Source organism: Camelus bactrianus, chromosome 7 (assembly GCF_048773025.1).
Source record: "Camelus bactrianus isolate YW-2024 breed Bactrian camel chromosome 7, ASM4877302v1, whole genome shotgun sequence".
Lineage (NCBI taxonomy): Eukaryota > Metazoa > Chordata > Mammalia > Artiodactyla > Camelidae > Camelus > Camelus bactrianus.
This window is the reverse complement of record NC_133545.1, coordinates 51755030-51775568: the sequence shown is the minus strand read 5'-3', so window position 1 is coordinate 51775568 and position 20539 is coordinate 51755030. Positions and strand designations below refer to the sequence as shown.

The following is a 20539-nucleotide window of genomic DNA, read 5'->3' as shown; positions in this document are numbered from 1 at the left end:
TAAATCTTTATACTGCTAAGTGCAATTTGAACACAGAAATATGAATTATCGCCAAGGACTAATTTAAGAAATGCAGGAGAAATCATTTATTGGGCAAGAGAAACACTGTATATTTTAGAGACTGTATTTAGCCTGCTTTGGTCATGAATAGTACATCCTCTCAAACATCAAGCTGAATGATCGTGGAGTACAAAAGAAAGTATTTTTGGTATATGCCAAAATTTCATAAATTAATATGTGCAAGTTTCATAAAAGAATTTCTAAGTGATAATTTTTACATGGAGATGTACAAACATTCTTGTAGCCGACAGAACTTCACCCTTATTGAAGAAATATTCTTGAATATCAAGGATTATTTACTGAATTTTATAAGAATATTAAAAGTAAAAGCCAATAATTATATATATACATATATATGAGAAAACATTTTTCAGAAAATGTACACAAATAATTAATATGGGATTGAAAAAGCATTCCTCCAGAACATAGTATGAAGAGGATGATACCAGTAAATATCTTAGCAAAATGTTTTCATGGAATCTCAGTCACATCTATGTTCTTACCTCTTGTCTAAAATCTCCAGCTTTTCACTGAAAAATTTTAGTTGAAGTTTTAACAGAGATTGAAAGCTGACTATGTGAGAGTATATGTGGGAGACATCTTCTAAAATGAGTGCTTTTAACATGATGTTTGTTTCTGTGTTTATTTTACTCGTACTTCTACTCTTCTATCTTCTTTTTTTTAACATATTTTCCTTCAAACTGTGACCTGCATGTCCGGAGGTGGTTCTCCCTACTTCCTGACACTTGAAGTACAAAACTCTCTCCCTCCTTACATCTAGTGGGAACCATGGTCTCTTGTTATGAGAAGGTGTGTTGTGAGATTCCATCTCTGGCCACTCAACATAACATCTTTCTAATCCCTGGTGATGGTCAAAGGTCAAGGTGGCATATAATACTGTCACGTACACCACAGTGAAACACAAAAGATGAATATTCATATTCAAATGCTTCAAAGATGTACACAATGACACAGTTGTTAGTAGTGTTGAGAATCAAATTTAAAAAAAATACTCAGCTAACCTATCTTCAGATTTTTTCCCATGTATAATTTTAACATATCTTTATGCTTTAAAAACAGAATCTTGAAGGAAATATCATAAATATGATTCATGAAAGCTCAAATAGTGACCAGAAAATATTTTCAGCAAGCTGCAAACTACATTTTATTAATTGCTCACAAAAGGGTAGCAGTTTGATTATCTTCAAACTTAGTGTTGAATTCCTTTAAAGTGTTTGAAATTATTTTCCTATTTCTAAATTTCTCATCATCTATGTAGAATCACACTTAGAGTCAGCAGCATTTCATAAATGTATGTTACATGTATATTATATAAAGATATATGTGATATATATACATGTCCATATATACACATACTTTGGAGAATAGAATATTTATTGGTATGTTTCTCTGTTCTGCCTTGACTTTCAATTCAAAACCTGTGTTTTGAATAAGATTGTAAGTGGTTTATTTGTTAAAGTTTAACGAACAGCTCTTCATTTTCTGCATGTACGGTCTCCTTAACGATGATGCTCACTGTTTTTCGCTAGCTTCTCCACTATAAATTGCCATTCCAGATGGCATTCCATTGTTTCAAAATTGATGCCACTTGCCTTCTTTTAGGAAAAGATTGTATTTAATAGGAAGTCTGGGCAGTGTTTTTCTACAAAAAGGGAGAGAGGGTGTAGCTTGAGGAACAATATTAGGCTTTGCAATTGAATTGTTCTTGTATGAATTACTTCCTAAAAACTGATGTAAGCAAATAACTCTTCCAAGTCTCTAAGAACTGCTTTACAATAGGAAGTATCTCAACAATTTGCTCAAAGTATTTTCATCTCTTCACTCAGGAAGCAAGGATCAAAAGTGATTATGATTTCTTTTTCCTTAAAGAAATACATCATAGGTGCTGTGTGTCATCCGACACACACCCGAGCTGTGGGTGTGTACCTGTGTTGAGATACGCTAATACACTCTTGAAAAGAAGCATCTCCCTTCCCCCCATATATGTTTTTAAATAAGTGAAATGTAAAGATCACTGGGAGTAGGAAAAGACAGATTTGCTGTGTCCATCCCAGTGCCTCTCTCAGGGTCTGACACAGACGCTTCATAAATATTAACCAGATGAACGAGTGAAAGCTGTTCCGAGTCTCAGCTGCTGAGTGGAAATCTCGGAGTAAACCAAAAGAAGCTGTGCCCTCTCCTCCCTCACTACATCCTCCCCATAGTTAAGCGAGGCCTCACAGATCTCTCAGTGTTAGTTTACCCTTTCAGGTAATAAGGAGGTAAGAATTGCCTGTCTTGTACCTGGGGAACACCAAATATGCAAATAAAGGCTGTGTAGAAAATTAGGAGGGAAAAAAACAAGACTGAGCCAGGCAAGGTACCTTTTGTTGAGAATCCAGCCGATCACTGGCCTGTTGTTAGGTGAAGGACATGGTCTGGGTGTCTGGTCTCTGTCAGGCTTTATATTCTGTCGTTCTGTGACCATGTTGCCCACAATACACTCTAAGTTTGCGTATATTCATGGGTGTTCTTGTACTAACGAAAAACAGACCTAGATAAGATACCTTAGGAACTGCCTGTAGTCACTCAGGAATGTAGAACCTGGAGGGTCCTTCCCTAGTTCTGCTGTGGACATTTCTTTCCATGTAGAGTAACTTTTACTTCAGGTTTAGTTTAACACTCCCTTTGTAAGTTCTTTCTCAGTTGAGATTCTACAGAGTAATGACTTTTTTAAGTCCTGTAATAATAACTGTTTTTGAGGAAGAGATTTTAAGCTTATAGTTGTTAAAAATCCTGGTTCATCAATAATCATTTCCCATTTTCCCTCTCATCTGGACTTCTCAACTGGCACCCACTCGACCCTCGTCTCACAAAGCCACACTGCTCTTCCTCTTCTAATGTTCTAGTTATCGATAACATTGATCTGAATGTCCCAGTACACTTGGTTTTTAGAGAAAATGGGGAAGATAGGTTTAAATTTTTTTTTCACTTGTATATGCTGGATACTAGAGTTTTATGGTTACCATTTACATATGAAATACTATCAAAGAATTCTGAGCACTTCACTCATTTGTCACATTTCTTATATTGAGAAAAGACTAGTGATTGCTTCTACCAGGCCCTTGGTGACAAAGCTGGAGCAGTTCAAGTCCCCCTCATTTCCCTTCCAGGTCACTCCATGTGGCTTCACTCTGCTAGGGGTCTTGGCAGGGACAACTAACTCACTGTTTATAACAAGTCCAGCAGTCTCCCTTCTTCTGATATAAACACCCTGATTTTCCTTAGGGAGCCACCCCTCCCCAAGTCTCAACCATGTGGTTAGAATGTGCCCAACATTACTACTAGATTCAGGACTGGCCATGTGCCCCAAGTTTGTCAGATCATTTACATCACACTGACACAGGTTTGTTCAAGGGAGGTTTGCCACTCAAGCCAAATTAATAAAACTCCATTCTAGAACTTTACTTGGAACTATTAGGAAGAGAAACTAACTTTTACTGGACTTAAAGGTGCCATAGATATTTTAGGCACCATAATGTGCACGAGTCTTTCTTGGGACAGAGGATACTCCAGAGTGTTGAAAAGAGATAGATTGAGTTATGACATTATCCAAGTCATGATCCGGCTACATCAAAGCCACAAATCTCTGCAGTTTACAAATATATGAGGCAACAAATACCCTTTTTCTTTAATGAGTTTTTTAGGGAGGTAGAGTGGTGCGGTAGTCAGAAAGTAATAGAGAGGGGTAAATTGTCACTTGCAACGGACAGCATCTTAAGTAGGTAGTTTTACCTTTTGTTGCTGGAATTTAACAATAACTTTAAATCAGATTCCTTCATCCATGTACAGAATAATAAAAACTTGCCTAAACCTCATACATTATACCAAATCATCTGGAAATGGGCATGGACCTAGGTATAAAAAGTAAATCTATAAAACTTCTAGATGAAGCATAGAAGAAACTGTGTGAACCTGGGTCAAAGAGTTTTGTGACCCATGTTTGATGAATCAGACACCAAAGCACAATGCATAAGAGAAAAAAAAATGATAAACTGAACTTTATTAAAACTAAAATTTCTCCCTGCAAAATATCCTTTTAAGAGAATGAAAGGACAAACTACAGTGGGGGAAAAAACAAACAAAAAACCTGTGCAAAGTATACATGTGATAAAGCTATTGTATCTAAAATATTTTTTAAAAAACTAAAACTTCAACAATTAATAAGCTAATAGCCTACATTTTTAAAATAGGCGAAAGATCTGAACAAACACTTCACAAAAGAAAACATAAAGGGCAAATAAGCATATGAAAAGATGTTCAAGATCATTAGTCATCAGGGAAATAAAATGCAGATTGAAACCAGTGAGACATCATTACACATCTATTAGAATGTGTAAAATCAAAACAGTTAGCAATACCAAGTAGTGGTGAGCATGCTGAGCAGCTGAAACTCTCACACACTGCTGGTAGGGTTTTTAAAAAGTCTCAGCCATTTCCAAACTGGAATAAAAGTTTGGCAGTTTTTTTTTTTTTAAATAGTATTCAACATAAACCTTTCATATGACCAAGCACCCCTACTCCTAGGTCTCTACCTAGAATTAAAAAAAAAAAAGGTATATTCACACAAAGACATGAGTATTTATATAGCTTTGTTCACAGCTGCTAAGAATGGAAACAGTCTACATGATCTTTAACTGGTGGAGCCATAAACTGCAGTGTGCATGTATCTGCAGTGGAGTATTAGCCATGGAAAGCAAACTGTTGGTCCATACAGCAGCATGGCTGAATCTTAAGTATATTTTGCTAAGTGAAAGAAGCCAGTCCATATGGCAAATGACAAGTCAGTGGTTGTTAGGAGCTGGGGAAGGGGAGACAAGGTCGTCTATGAAAGTCTAGCTTGAGGGCAGTGCTTAGTGATAGAACTGTTCTACATGGAACGGGTGTGGTGAGCAAACGACTTTACGCATTTGTCAAGACCCATAGGACCGTACACAGTAAAAAGTAAATTTTACAAAGTGTAAATTTAAAATAAATCAGCCAGGATGTGGATGTAGGGGAGGAAGGAGAAACGGTATTACAAAGAAATTATTTAATCACGTTCAAGGGGATGGGGACAGAAGCTGAAACAATGTGTTCTAGTCTGTAAATTTGCTTCTCAGGGGTATGGATTAGAAGTCTAAAATTATTTTATTTATATACTAGGGTTGAACAAATAAGTAAGTAGATTATAGATAATAAGAGCTAGGTCTCAATATTTTAAAAAAAAATGAAATTTCTTGAACATTTAACCACTAGTAGGTTATCAGTGCTATTCACTCCATACTGCCAGTTTGAGAGTTTTTATTATTTAGAACATTTACTAATTTTCCCCACTGTTCTCTGTGATCATAGAGAAAACATGTTAGTATCTCAAAACATGATGTATATAACTTTTATTAGTTTAGATTGACTAAGGTGTTGTATCAAACAGGCACCAAAGACTCAGTGACTTAAAAACTACAGTTTATTTCTCTATCCAAAACAGTACAGGGTGGGCCTTCCAGGGTATCAGGCAGCTTGAGTCCATAGGGTAATTCAGAGACCCTGGTTCCAGTCATATGTTTTCTTCATCATCCTCTAAGGTGTCTTCTTCATGTGTTATCACCATGTCCAAGTTAGAACTGGTAGAAAGTGGAAAAAAAAAAAAAAAAACCTCAGGAAGCACTGCCTGGTCTTAAGAAATTATTCTGGAAGGGTAGGGGGTACAGCTCAGTGGTAGAGTATGTGCTTAGCATGCATGAGCTCCTGAATTCTATCCCAGTACCTCCATTAAAAAAAGAAAAGAAAAAAAAGAAAATGATCCTGGAAGTGGCATATGTCACTTTCACTCACATAAACTGAGACATTTGTAAGGATGTCTAGAAGCTGAATCACCTTCAATTCTATTGCTACAAAAGAAGGTAAGAAAGAGTTTGGTGATTGGTTACCAACCTCTAATACAAGAAGAAGGAGCATTTTTAAAAATTCCCAATTTAACAATTGTTTAAAATAATGAGGATCTTTATACATAGAAAAGAATCTTTAAGAAATATGAATGTTACTAATATTAATGATAATAGCTGACATTTGAATAATAGGTTATACTTGAAAAATTGATTTTCCTCTGAAATGTCACATTTAATTCTGTGAAACTCATATATTAATCCCAGTTTACAAAGGGAGAAATTAAAGCAAAGAGAGATTAAATATCTAATGGCATTGCAAGAATACAATTCTAGATTTTCTGACCCAACGTGGGTATTTTCTTTACAGACTATTTTACATACCCTCAGTTTAATTGCTAAGAATGGTTTGAAAATTCAAAAGTAAAACTCTCACCTCAGTATCATTAAAATCACATTGTTAGAAAATTGTATACTCTGTTTTCAGGGAAATAAGAGTTTAAGAGTGAGTCAAACTGTCCTTCTGAACATGACTTAACCATATTTGTTCAGTGTATAATGACCGAATGTTTTATTTAGCCCAAAGAACCACCAATTCCAGACCCTGGTTAAAAGCCAGACCTCGAAGTCTCCTATTATTCCAAGACTACATTTCCAAATATTTTATTTCCTTAATTTGTCTCATGCACTAGTTTTGTCCCAGGCAGTTCTTGTTCAAACAAGAGCCTTCAGTCTCACAGTCTCTCATCTCTACCCCAATTTGTTTTGGCTGATTGCCTCCCATCGTGGCCTCACTATTTCTCTCATTTGCACAGTCGGCACTATATGTCACTGCTGTTTGCAAGGGAGTGCTTGACAGGGTAGGTTGCTTCTTAGAGAATGTGGTCGGAGGACAGAACCCAGAATGGAGGAACTCTTCAATCCATTACGTTCCATTATCAATCCCCTCACTGTGGAGTGATAAAATAAGTGTCACCCCTAGATAACACAAGATTCTAAGTATGTATGCTGGCCCTTTCCTATCCATATAAAATCAATGTCATGACTGTAATGAGGCTGCACAAAACGCTAATTTGAGTTTGCATTATTGGAAGTTTAGATGTCCAAATGGAGAAGGTGGTATATATTCTTGCTCTGTGATGGACAAAGCATACCAGAAACATTAGGCTAAATTCATAGTCTCATAGCTTAAGAAACCTGTTTAGACCCATATTACTATTAGAGAGGTGAAAGGACTCAAAGACATTCCAAGAGGAGTAACAAGGGCTCATACTAAGACTGGAGAAGAGTTGACTCCAAATATCTCAAGAGCAGCCCTAAAGCAGCCTTCAATAAGGCATCATTTTGCATTACCTAATAGAGAAGGCAGGCTTTGATAAATATTAGAAATCAGATATTAGTTCAACATAAAGAAAAATAAGAGGTGTCTTAAAAAAAAAATGGTATCTGCAGTGAGCTTTTTCTCATCCCTTGAAGGGCTTCAAGCAGGAGGCAGCACTGTGAGTCTGTGCTAAGAGGATAAATGCTGAGTCACACTGTCTGGGTCTGCAAACTTGGACATATGATTCTTTAGTGTCCTTGCAATATACGTGGAATAATAATACCACCTATCTTACATAGGTTTATTAGTTTATACACAAAGCACTGAGATGAATTTTTAGTACATACTAAATGCTCAATAAATATTTTAAATATTTTTGAAAGCCATAACTAGAGAAAAATCTGGTGTAAATGAGAAAAAAAACATAGGAGATTGAAGAGCTGCATTGAAGATAACAATAGATTTGTAAACTCCCTTTAAGACTTTCTAGGTCTGCTTTTCATATTATCTTGATTAAATTGCTAAGTATCAGAGGGCAAAGGGAATGTTCAAAGAGAATGCCAGTTGGAAGCCGGAGCTGAACATGAGATAGTGCAGTTTTACAACCAGTGAGCCATAGCTTACTCATGGGATGTGAATGGGTTATAGCTACAGTTACAAGAGATAACACAATTTAAATCAATTTTATAACCATTTAAAATTTTTATTAATTGAACTTATTGCATGTAGCCATTTCAGTCATCAACATTGATACAAAAAAAAGTTACGTTCATTTAGCAAGTTTAAGTTGTTCATTAAAGCTTCTGAAAACATGAGACATTTTATTACTGATAAAGTACAGTGTTTCTCATCAAGCCTTACATAGACCATCTCCCTGAAATTACTTCCTGATAATGCCAATGTGCTAATTAAAAATAATTTTCTACATGTCATGATTATCAAAATGTATGAGAAGTACTAGATTCCATGCTTTTTTTTTTTTTTTAATATAGTAGTCCCTGGTATCTGCAGAGGATTGGTTCCAGGACCCTCCCCACAGATACCAAAGTCCAAGGATGCTCAAATCCTTTGTATAAAATGGTATAGTATTTGCATATAACCTATACACATCCTCTTAAATACTTTGTTATCTCTAGATTATTTATAATACCAAATACAATGTAAATAGTACGTAAATGGTTGTAAATGCAATGTTAATGCTGTGTGAATCATTGAGAATACGCAGCAAATTCAAGTTTTGCCTTTTGGAACTTTCTGGAGTTTGCTTTTATTTTGAGTTTTTAAAATATTTTCCATCCATGATTGGTCAAATCTGCAGATGTAGACCTTGGAGATCAGAAGGCTGACTGTAATCATTTTTATTTATTTGTTTATATCTTTTACTAAATCCCAATATAAAAATGACAGTAAAGCCAGGTTATTCTGGCCAGAACAGTGGCATAAGTTTGTCTAGATACTTTCCTTCCAAGGAACATAGTTTAAAAATTATGTAAAACCACACTGCAGTGATTTTTCACGGTATGGGCTGTGATCTGCTGGGCAGGAAGAATTTACCCAATGGGTGAAAATTGACCTAAAATGCAAGTTTTTTCTTCTATTCTTATGACCAAATGATGGTCAGCTCCACACAAGTATATATTTGTGTGTAACTTAAAATAACTTTTTAAAGTAAATTAGTATGCTTTACTAAATGTAGCATTTATAAATAAAAATTCATACATCCCTCTTATTTGCTGTGGGCTTTTTCTACTATGAAGTCTGGCTCCCAGACAACATTCAGCAGTGTTGCAAAGCTGCTGTTGAGTGGTACTCATATACGTCGGGTGGAAATTTGGCAGTGTCCAAAAAAGGCATCATTTGTTTTAGTCTTGAGTTGGACATATTTTTCAATTGCTTTCCTTGCTTTCTAATAAATTCTGCTTTTAAACCACCCTGAACAACTTTTCCTTATACTGTAACAATCTATTTTTACTACAATTGCTCCTCCTTTCTCCACCAATAATAAAGTATAAATGAAAAGTTTAAGAGGACTTCATGCATCTAAATGTATAATTATCGAAAAGACTTGGGAGCCAATAGTATAGTGAAAGAACATGGAATCTTGAGTCAGAATGTTTGACTGTTAATTATTAAATTACTTTAGACAATTTATTCGGCTCCACTGGGTCTATTTTCCCAGTAGTAAAAAGAGAAAAACAACATCCCTATTGTAGATCTGTTATAAACAAAGAGAATTAAAGAATGGATACACTGTAGAAGCTTAGTGATGTGAGTTGTATCTGTGTCCAAATATTTTTAATGATCAGTTTAGTCTTAACATTGTAATTCAGAAAGGGGCTACCAAACAGAAGCCATGGTAAACAGTCTCCAGTAAAAGCAAATGACATGAAACAGGCTCTCCTTAAATTGTTTTCTCCCAGAACGTTGGCTGACTAGCTGTGATGCAGGCATTTATTTATAAATACATTCAGGTAAAGAGTATAATATTAGATGGCTGCAACATGGCTGACAAAGTTTGTTTAATCATTTTAACAATCATCTTGGGTCTATTGCTGAATTTATTTGATTACCTGCACATAAATTTGTTAAGATAAATGTAAATAAATGCTAATGAACCAATTAAAGCCAAAAAGAAAAATTGGGGGCGGGGGGTGTGGAATGAAGAGGTAAATACAGGTTAATTGTGAAATAGCAAGGTGTGCAAATTAATTCCTAGATATATATCTTACACTGTGATTCAGAATTGTATAATATTCAATATGAAACCCCAAGAACGGTCAGAAATTTAAAACAACTTAGCAAGCATTGATGGATGTAAACTTAGTTACAGATGTACATTGAATATAGTTGCAACACTGAAAGTAATAGAAGTAAAGTCATGGCATACATGTGGTTCTGTTAGATGTTGTCAGGAAACTGCATGGGCTAACAGATGCATTAAATGTTCACGGTAAAAAAGTCAGCACTCTTACTGGTCAAAATATCCCTGGTGCTTAGGGAACAGTGATCCAATGAATTCTGTGAGAACAGTAAAGATTTAAGGTTATTTGATTAGACTTAACAAGCAACATAGATAAGATAGTCTTCTACAGCAAACCTTCAGGTTCCATTCCTCATCCAGACCATACCTGTCAACTCTCCCAAATGCAGTAATAAGGAGGGAAAGCAACATCACATGACTGGTAGCCTCATCTATGCCAAGGAATATTTGTTGTTCTTTCCTACGAGGGCTGATTGCTCTGAAGAGCACCAGCAGAGTTAGATGGGCAGCTCTGTGAGGAAGAGCCTGTAGCCAGAGGAAATTTTCCAAGCACTACTTAGAGGGGGCTGATTTTCTATTACTAAAGAAAATTGAAAGAAAAGTTTGTATGTTTAAATCTTATGCCCATTAACTTCAGATCACCTATCCCCAAGAAACAGTCAAGCTGCTCGACTTTTTCTTCAAGAGTAGTTTGGAGTTAATGTATGTACAGCAAGGTTGTACAACATGCAGAGAAGACTACAGCACTAGCAATTACAGAAAAATTACTTTGACTTTATTATATTCATTGTATGTGCTGTTTGGAAAATATAAAAAGCACCACGTTGTGTTCAAATAAGTAAATAGAATTTGTTAAGACCAAAGGATCCTAAAAAACAGGCATCACACTTTTATGAGCTTGCTGTGCTTTGAAAAATAAGGTAAACTAGCCTGGTAAGCTGATTAACTATCCTTTGCTGGGTTGATAATTGACCATTTTTGTTGGGTTGACAAAAACAAACAAACAAACAAACAAACAAACAAACAAACAAAAAACCCTAAATCTGTAACACTAAAGGGCTTCCAAAATTCTGTTTAAAATACTTTTAAACTTTAAGGAAAAGAATCCCAGTATTTTGAAGATAAATAGAATAGGTTTCTTATACGGGATACAATTTGGCAGAGAGTCAGTGTCTCCATTGCTCTGGGGCTGGATGCCTTATTGAGATTTTAACTCCTTTTCTCCTTCCCCCATCAGGCAGGTAAATAGCTCTATATGTAGTGATTTTAGGAAAGATATCAGGCAGAAAAGAGGAATGAGCCACAAGTCTTTGTGGACTTTTCTCCAATTGTTAAGGTCTTAGGAGAACCTAGAGATTTTATGATGAAGCCAAATCTTCCTTGTTTTCATAGGTATAAATTTTTGAACAGAGGGAGAAGGATTATCCTTGACTAAGATGTGCAAAAGAAGAGACAGAGCTGGAGATTCACAGACAATGGGAACCCCATCTTGTTCTTCAGTGGTTCCCCTGTGGAGCTGACAGGCTAGTAGGTAGGTAGGTAGGTAGGTAGGTAGATGGCTGTTACTCAGCTGGACACACAAGATCCATGGAAGGTGTGCAGAAGGCTCCTGTCTGCTGAGCAGCAAGGAGCTTCTGAATTCAAAGAGCCTGTCAGCCTTCTACAGTAGTCAACATAAAAGGAAACCATAGGAACCAAAGACCAGGGTCTACATTTAGGATGACTTCATGCCCCAGGTTACCTAGGACTTCCCCAGTTTTAGCACAGAAAGTGCTGTGTCTGGGAAACCCCTAGGTCTCAGACAAATCAAGACATTTGTCATCTTCCCCTTCTATCCCACCCCCCACAATACAACGTTAAATAAAGTACATGGACCTATGGAACAAGTCTAAGATGAATATTTCAAAAAGGACTAAGATTTGTACCTGACCTAAGGAATGGGAGTTGAGACTTAGAATTCAAAAGGAATAATGGGAAATAGATAAAGTTCTACTTTTTATAGGCCATAGCTTATGTACTGATAGTGACAATAATTGAGTACTAAAAGAAAAGAGTTTTCTAGTGAGAATTACTAATGTAAAATTCTATTTTAAGTGAAAACATTGTATAGAGCCACCAAAGAAACTGTGCACATTGCAAAATTCAGAAAATCTAATAGCATTCCTGAAAAAGGTGCTTGAAATACTATTAGTTGATTTAGAAATGAATCAGAAGTATAACTTAAGAATTAGAAAACTGTATAATAAGAATTACTTTAATTTACCAAAAAGTCAAAAATTACAACATTTGATTTTATAATATATAGGGTAAAATGTCTAGAAATCATCATTTGTAGATTTTTTTTAATGAAAGAAAAAGCAAATGGCAAGATAAGAGAAATAGGAAGACAGTACGTATGAGATCCATAAAACAATTACTAAAGTAGGTCTAGTCATGTTACTTATAATGAAGGTTAGTGAGTTAACTCCTTAAATTATAAAACTCCATTTACATTTAGAAAATAATGTATTATATGCCGTTATAAGAGAAATGCCTAACTTCAGAGATATCTTTGTGTCATTGAATACTGCTGTCTCTTGAAAGCCTTCTGTAGTATCACTAAAGAGATTATTTTAAAAGACATAAACCCACAAGAATAGAGAAAGTAGGAGTGGAGACAGTAGGGCCAGGACTTTGAAGCCTGGAAAGCATATGAATGAGTGACCTGGTACCACAGAATCTTCAAAAGTATCAGAAATTGATGTCCACGGCGACTGCAGCAAGTGGGGGTGCTGACTGAGAAAAGGAACGTTGGATGGGAGCTATTTGAGAAGCAGCTGTCAGCCTAGATCTCCTCTCCCAGTCTCTGCCTTAAGCGCCCCTCTCTTACCCTGTTCGTTGTCTGAAAGTTCGCTCCCTGGAAACTTGAAAGAGAGGCTCTGTAGATTGAGGGACACAAGGAAAAGTTGAGGGCAGATGTGCTATGACAAAAAACCCCCCAAAACCCAGGGAGATCAAGGGAACACCTGCAAACTGGATAATGAGACTTCCTCCTCAAGACCTCGTGCCTTTTTACCAGAGTGCTGCAGTGAGGACTTAACTTGTGGGCAGGGCTTCAGAGAGTTGTTCAGTGGAAGATCTGATCACCCCCCAAGAAGGTGAGGCCTAAGGAAACTGACAGAGGGAAGCACAATAAATGGCCCAGTCAAATTATCTTAGTGTGACCCTCAAGATCAATAGGTCCCATCACAGGTACAGAGTTTATAATCAACTTTTTAGGCCCTTCGCTCTTAAATACAGTAAAGAAGCCAGGATTACCAGGCATTTTAGGAAAGCCTAAATATGAAAGATAAGGGCTTAAAACAGAAAAAGAAAACTATACGGAGGAAAAGAAAATTGTGAAAAGAAAAGAAAAAATAATCAGAGGGAGGTACTGAATCTGAGATTCACGCATATGAAGACTGTATTATGTATGGCATTCTAGTTTTAATCTGTTTAATAAAGGTTAAAAACAGTAATTATTAATGATATAAAAGGTGTGAAATACTTTGCCAAAACTTTGTAGGAAAGAAATCTGGAGTAGTAAACCAAGTGACGTGTTTTTATGGATCTTTGCCCAGAAAACCCAATTCTAGAAAATGATCTTAAGTAAATAATTATACATGCACAAACTGATATATAAGGCTAGTCAATCTGAAATTATTTGTAATAGCAAAAAGTGGGAGAAATTCCCCATGTGCATCATAAAGTGGTTTGCATATAAAGTGACTCAAATTGTTTTAGTCATTAGAAATCATATCATATAACAATAATTAAAGACTTTGGAAATTTTTGTTAATAGGATATCAAATTAAAAATTACTTATGTATTGCAATTCCAATTTTGAAGAAATGTTTGGGTATGTGTGCACATGTGTTTCTGTATGTGTGTGTGTATATACATATATATATAAAACTATCAATGCTAAGAAAGAAAACTGAAAAATATATCAAAATTTAACTATTTCTGAGTAATGGGGTTATGCATTAAATTTAATTTTTATCCTTTTTATTCATGTTCTACTAATTTTTAAACTCAAAAATAGTAAATATTATTTTAAGTAGGAAATTGAAATCCTCTGCAATGAATTTGGCAAGTGACAAACATGGAATGAATGGTTGTCCAAAGCATTTGATTTGCTATTATAGACTTAGTCTTCCTACTGACAGAAGAAACCCAAAGTAATCAATAAAACTTGTTCACACAACTGTGCTGACAATGATATTAATGCCTAGAACAACACAATAGTTAACGAAGAGAGAACCATGCTGAGTTCAACTCAATGAGAACCAGAGGAAGGTAAAAGCAAATGGAAAAAAGATGAAATTGACAGGGAAAGGCAGCATTCAGTTCAAGCTCCCGGCCTGGGTGGGCAGTTTGGGTGGGAAACTAACCTCTCCAGAGTTTGGGTTCACTGACCACAACTGGAACAAAGGTTTGCAGAGCAGGCCAGATTGAAGTAAGTAGCTATAAAAGTGTTCTGCTTTGTGAGTACCACCCTGCAACATAATTAGCCACCTGAACAAAGGAAAGCGGTGCCCAGGGTTTCTCCATTCAGGAAGCAAATCTGAGGAGCAGGAACAGGAGCCATGTGCCAACACTTCCTCAAGATCAAAGGCCAAGAAAATAGCATAATATCTGAAAAACAAATCTGGTCAACTTCTCATAAGACTTTCTAACTCAACGATTTTAAATTGGCAGTATATTGCTAAGAATCTGGGTATTTGTTCTATCCTAAAACCAGGAGATATTGTGAGGTTATGTTTACATGGTAACAGACTTTGCTAAGTTATATGAATTATCATTTCTGACTTTGGAAAGAGAGCTAGTCTACCTGGATTGTGGGACTATAACTATATATATATAATTAATAGCCTCAATTCTTTTTTTGATTAATTCATTTGAGAATTCGGTCACTGTTATATATACATATATTGATTATGCCTAGGCATTAATAAGTATATAAAAACTTACAAGTCACATGCATTCTTACTCAAATCTAATGGGGAAGGAATAAGATTAATATGTAAATACCTGATTTATATAATTACGTGTATGTGTATATATAGCATTCTTACTAATTAGGAGAGCTAGGCAATGTTGTAGTAATTGGGGGGGAAAAAAACCCTTGATTTATCAGTGACTTCACATAATAAAGGTTTATTTGTCAGTCATAAAAAGTCTAAAGAGGGTAAGATGTTCTCTAGAACAAATCCTACACCAAATGGTGGCTCAAGAATACAGACCAAAACATGGCCTCCAAATTTGCTGCCAAAGAGAAAAGAGATGGAAGAGTCACATTGACTCTTAAATATCACAGATCAGAAATGATACTTGTATTAGAAGTGTGAGTGTATGTGTGTGGGGGTGAGAAGACATAAATAAGATCTACTCTCAACAAATTTGAAGTATAAAATACAATGTTACTAACTATAGTCACCATGTTGAATATTAGATCCCCAAGATTTACTCATCTCATAGCTGAATGTACCCACTCATCAGCTCTCTCCACTACCTCTAGCCCCCTGCCCCTGGCAACTGCCTTTCTACTTTCTGGTTCTATGAATTGAACTTTTTTAGATTGCATATGTAAGTGAGATCATGCAGTATTTATAATTCTGTCTGCCTTATTTCACTTAGCATAATGTCCTCCAGGTGCATCTATGTTGTCTCAGGTGGCAAGATGTCTTGTTTTATGACTAAGTAATATTCTACTGTGTGTGTGTGTGTATATATATACACACACATATCGATATATAATATACATATATAAATATAACGTATTTTCTTAATCCATTTATTTCTTCATGGACTCATAGATTGTTGCCGTATCTTGACTATTGTGAATAATGCTGCAATGAACATGACAGGATAGATATATTTTCAAGATAATAATTTCATTTCTTTTAGAAAGATGCTCAGAAGTGAGATTGCTTATACTTCATGTTTTTTAATGAAAGAGGATGCAAATAAATGTTTTATGCTAGAAACTATATTTACCAATTATATTTTATTTCACTTTTTATTGAGCTATAGTTGATTTACAGTGCTGGTTTAGTTTCAGGTTAGCAAAGTGATTCAGTTACATATATATATGTGTGTGTGTGTGTGTATGTATATATTTGTATTCTTTATTGGATTCTTTTCCATTGTAAGTTATTACAAGATATTGAAAATAGTTACCTGTGCTATACAGTAGGTCTTTATTGTTCATCTATTTTATATGCAGTAGTGTTTATAGATTAATCCCAAATCCCTAATTTATTTCTCCCCCCTTTACCTTTTGGTAACCATAAATTTGTTTTGTATGCCTGTAAGTGTATTTCTGTTTTGTAAATAAGTTCCTTTGTATCTTTTTAGATTCCACATATGAGTGATATCATATGATATTTGTCTTTATCTGACTGACTTCACTTAGTATGACAACATCTAGATCCATCCTTATTGTAGCAAGTGACATTATTTTATCTTTTTCATAGCTGAGTAATATTCCATTGTGTGTCTATGTATATATCACATCATCTTTACCCATTGATCTGTCGATACTTAGGTTGCCTCCATGTTTTGGCTATTGTAAATAGTGCTGTCATGAACATTGAGATGCAAGTGTCCTTTCAAGTTAAGAGTCTTCTTCAGATATATGCACAAGAGTGGGATTGCTGGATCATATGTTAACTCTTACTAGTTTTTTAAGGAACTTCCATATTGCTCTGCAAAGTGACAGTACCAGTTTACATTTCTGCTAGCAGTGAGGGAGGGTTCCCTTTTCTCCACCCTGTCTGCAGCATTTATTATTTGTAGACTTTTTAATGACTGCCATTCTGACCAGTGTGAGATGATACTTCATTTTAGTTTTGATTTGCATTTCTCTAATAATTATCAATATTGAGCATATTTTCATGTTTTTGTTGGCCATCTGTATGTTTTCTTTGGAGAAATGTCTTTTTATGTCTTCTTTTTATGTCAGTTTTTGATTGGGTTGTTTGTTTTTTAATGTTAAGTCATATGAATTGTTTGTATATTTTGGAAATTAATCCCTTATTGGTCCCATCATTTGCAAATATTTTCTCCCATTCTGTAAGTTGTCTTTTTGTTTTGTTTATGGTTTCCTTTGCTGTGCAAAAGCCTTTAAGTTTAATTAGGTCCCATTTGTTAATTTTTACTTTTATTTCCATTATTTGAGAGGACAGATACAAAAAAAGATTGCTGTGATTTATGTCAGAGTGCTCTACCTATGTTTTCCTCTAGGAGTTTTATAGTTTGATCTTACATTTAGATCTTTAATCCAGTTTAAGTTTATCTTTGCTTATGGTTTTAGAGAATGTTCTAATTTTATTCTTTTACATGAAGCTTTCCAGTTTTCCCAGCACCACTTACTGAAGGGACTGTCTTTCTTTCATTGTATATTCTTGCCACCTTTGTCATAGATTAATTGACTATAAGTGCATGGGTTTCTTTCTGGGCTTCCTATTCTGTTGCATTGAGCTATGTGTCTGTTTTGTGCCAATTCCATACTGTTTTGATTAATGTAGCTTTGTAATACAGTTTGAGGTCAGGGAACATGATTCCTCCAGCTCCGTACTTTTCTGTAGATTGTTTTGGCTATGTGGGGTCTTTTTTGTTTACATTCAAATTTAATTTTTTTTTGTTCTAGTTCTGTGAAAAATGTGATTGGTAATTTGATAGGGACTGCACTGAATCTGTAGATTGCCTTAGGTGGTATGGTCATTTTAATAATATTGATTCTTCCAATGCAAGAACATGGTATATCTTTCCATGTGTTTGTGTCATCTTTAGTTTCTTTCATTAGCATCTGATAGTTGTTGGAGTATAGGTCTTTTGCCTCCTTAGATGGGTTTACTCGTAGGCATTTTATTCTTTTTAATGCGATGGTAAATGAGATTGTTTCCTTAACTTCTATTTCTGACATTTTGTTGTTAGTGTATAGAAAAGCAACAGATTTCTGTATATTAAATAATTTTGTATCCTTCAACTTTACCAAATTCATCGATGAGATTACTAGTTTTCTGGTGGTGTCTTTAGGATTTTCTATATATAGTGTCATGTCATCTACAAATTGTAACAGTCTTATTTCTTCCTTTCCAATTGGATTTCTTGTATTTCTTTTTTTTATCTGATTGCTGTGGCTAGGACTTCCAAAACCAAGTTGAATAAAAGTAGTGAGTGGATATTCTTCTCTTGTTCCTGATCTTAGACGGAATTCTTTCAGCTTTTTATCCTCAAGTATGATGTTAGCTGTGGGTTTCTCGTATATGGCCTTTATTATGATGAGGTATATTTCTCTATGCCCACTTTCTAAAGAGTTTTTACCAAAAATGGATGTTGAATATCATCAAAACCTTTTCTTCATCTATTGAGATGATCATATGGTTTTTATTCTTCAGTTTGTTAATGTGGTGTATCCCATTGACTGAGTTGTGTATATTGAAAAATCCTTACATCTCTGGGATAAATCCCACTTGATCATGGTATATGATTCTTTTAATATATCGTTGGAGTTGGTCTGCTGGTATTTTGTTGAGGATTTTGCACCTATGTTTGTCAGTGATACTGACCTGTAATTTTCTCTTTTTTATGATATCTTTGTCTGACTTTATTATCTGGGTGATTGTGGCCTCACAGAATGCATTTGGAAGTATTTCTTCCTCTGCAATTTTTGTAATAGTTTCAGAAGGAGAAGTCTTAATTCTTCGAATGTTTGGTAGAAATCACTTGTGAAGCTGTCTCTTCCTGGACTTTTGCTTGTTGGGAGTTTAATTACTGATTCAATTTCAGTACTGGTAATTGGTTTGTTATATTTTCTATTTCTTCCTGGTTCACTCTTGGGAGTTTGTACCTTTCTAAGAATTTGTCCATTTCTTGTAGGTTGTCCATTTGATTGGTGTATAGTATCTTGTAATAGTCTCTTATGAGCCTTTGTGTTTCTGTAGAGTTGGTTGTAATTTCTCCTTTCCTTTCTGATTTTTTTTTTCCCGTTTGTATTGTGTATTGAGAAAAACACCAAAGGAAAGAGGGAAGAAAATATGACCGTTCGACCATAATAGAGAGAATCACATTTTTGTTACAAACCTTTCCTCTGACACAGCTCCTCCTGCAACACTAACTATATACCTGACCAATCCAGGATGTCAGTTGCTGGTTGGGTTCCAGGTGGAATGTTGGTGTGTTCCCCGGGGCTCGTTGTGGCTGGTAGATCCATGGTAACTGGGCAGAGCCCTGTGGAGGATCAGTGCCATGGAGGGGCTGCCATCCTCTGTGGAGCTTGGCTTAGGGCTCTTCTTTGGGAAGCTGAGTGAGGTCATGGAGTTGCTGCTGCCCAGTGACCTGAGTTCATGGTTCACTTTCCAGAACCTAGAAGGACAGTGGCATGTCTGCATTTCATAAGCTTATTGGTGGGTATTTTATGTACTTTCAGACTTGTTCAGTCTTGTAGAAGTCAACTTTAGATAAATGATGAGGGTCAACCTGAGCTTGAGGAAGGAACTCAATCCTCTGGACCAAGAGAAAGTTTCATTTCTGATTTGATGGATTTGGCCCACTCCCTTTTTTTTCTTTGAGTCTAGCTAAAGGTTTATCAATTTTGTTTTTCTTTTCAAAGAACTAGATTTTAGTTTCATTGATTTCTTCTTCTTTTTTTTTTTCTAATTCATTTATTTCTGCTCTGATCTTTATGATTTCTTTCCTTCTGCTAACTGTGGGTTTTGTTTGCTCTTTCTCTAGTTACTTTAGGTGTAAGGTTAGATTATTTAAATTGTTTCCTGAGGTAAGCTTTATTGCATTAAACTTCCCTCTTAGAACTGCTTTTGCTGCATCCCATAAGTTTTGGACCATTAGTGTTTTCATTTTCATTTGTCTTTAGGTATTTTTTGATTTCCTCTTTGATTTCTTCAGTGATCTGTTGGTTGTTTAGTAGCATATTGTTTAGCCTCTGTGTGTTTGTGATTTTTACAGTTTTTTTCTTATTGATTTCTATCCTCATAGCATTGTGGTTAGAAAGGATACTTGATATGATTTCAATTTTCCTAATTTTACTGAGGTTTGCTTTGTGCCACAGCATGTGATCTATCCTGAATGTTGCATATGCACTTGAAAAGAATGTGTATTTTGCTGCCTTGGATGGAATGCTCTATAAATCACAATTAAATCCATCTGGTCTAATGTGTAGTTGAAGGCTTGTGTTTCCTTATAGATTTTTTGTCTGGATGATCTGTCCATTGATGTAAGTGGGGCATTAAAATTCCCCACTATTATTGTGTTACTGTTATTTTTCTCCCTTTATTTCTATTAACATCTGTCTTACATATTGAGGTGCTCCCTTGTTGGGGGCATATATATTTACAATGGTTACATCTTCTTCTTGGATTGATCCCTTGATTATTATGTATGTAAAGTAACCTTCTTTGTCTCTTGTAACAGTCTTTACTTTAAAGTCTT

General features: G+C 35.3%; 1 protein-coding gene across 3 annotated transcripts in view; it reads right to left on the bottom strand.

Annotated features, from left to right (window-relative positions):
• Positions 1 to 8267: 8267 nt before the first annotated feature.
• CRPPA (CDP-L-ribitol pyrophosphorylase A) overlaps positions 8268 to 20539 on the bottom strand; it is a 358292-nt gene continuing 346020 nt past the window's right edge. For all 3 annotated transcript variants that reach the window (XM_074367397.1, XM_074367395.1, XM_074367399.1), the window contains one exon: positions 8268 to 10323. The gene's annotated coding sequence lies outside the window, so the exon portion shown is untranslated. The remainder of the gene's footprint in view (positions 10324 to 20539) is intronic.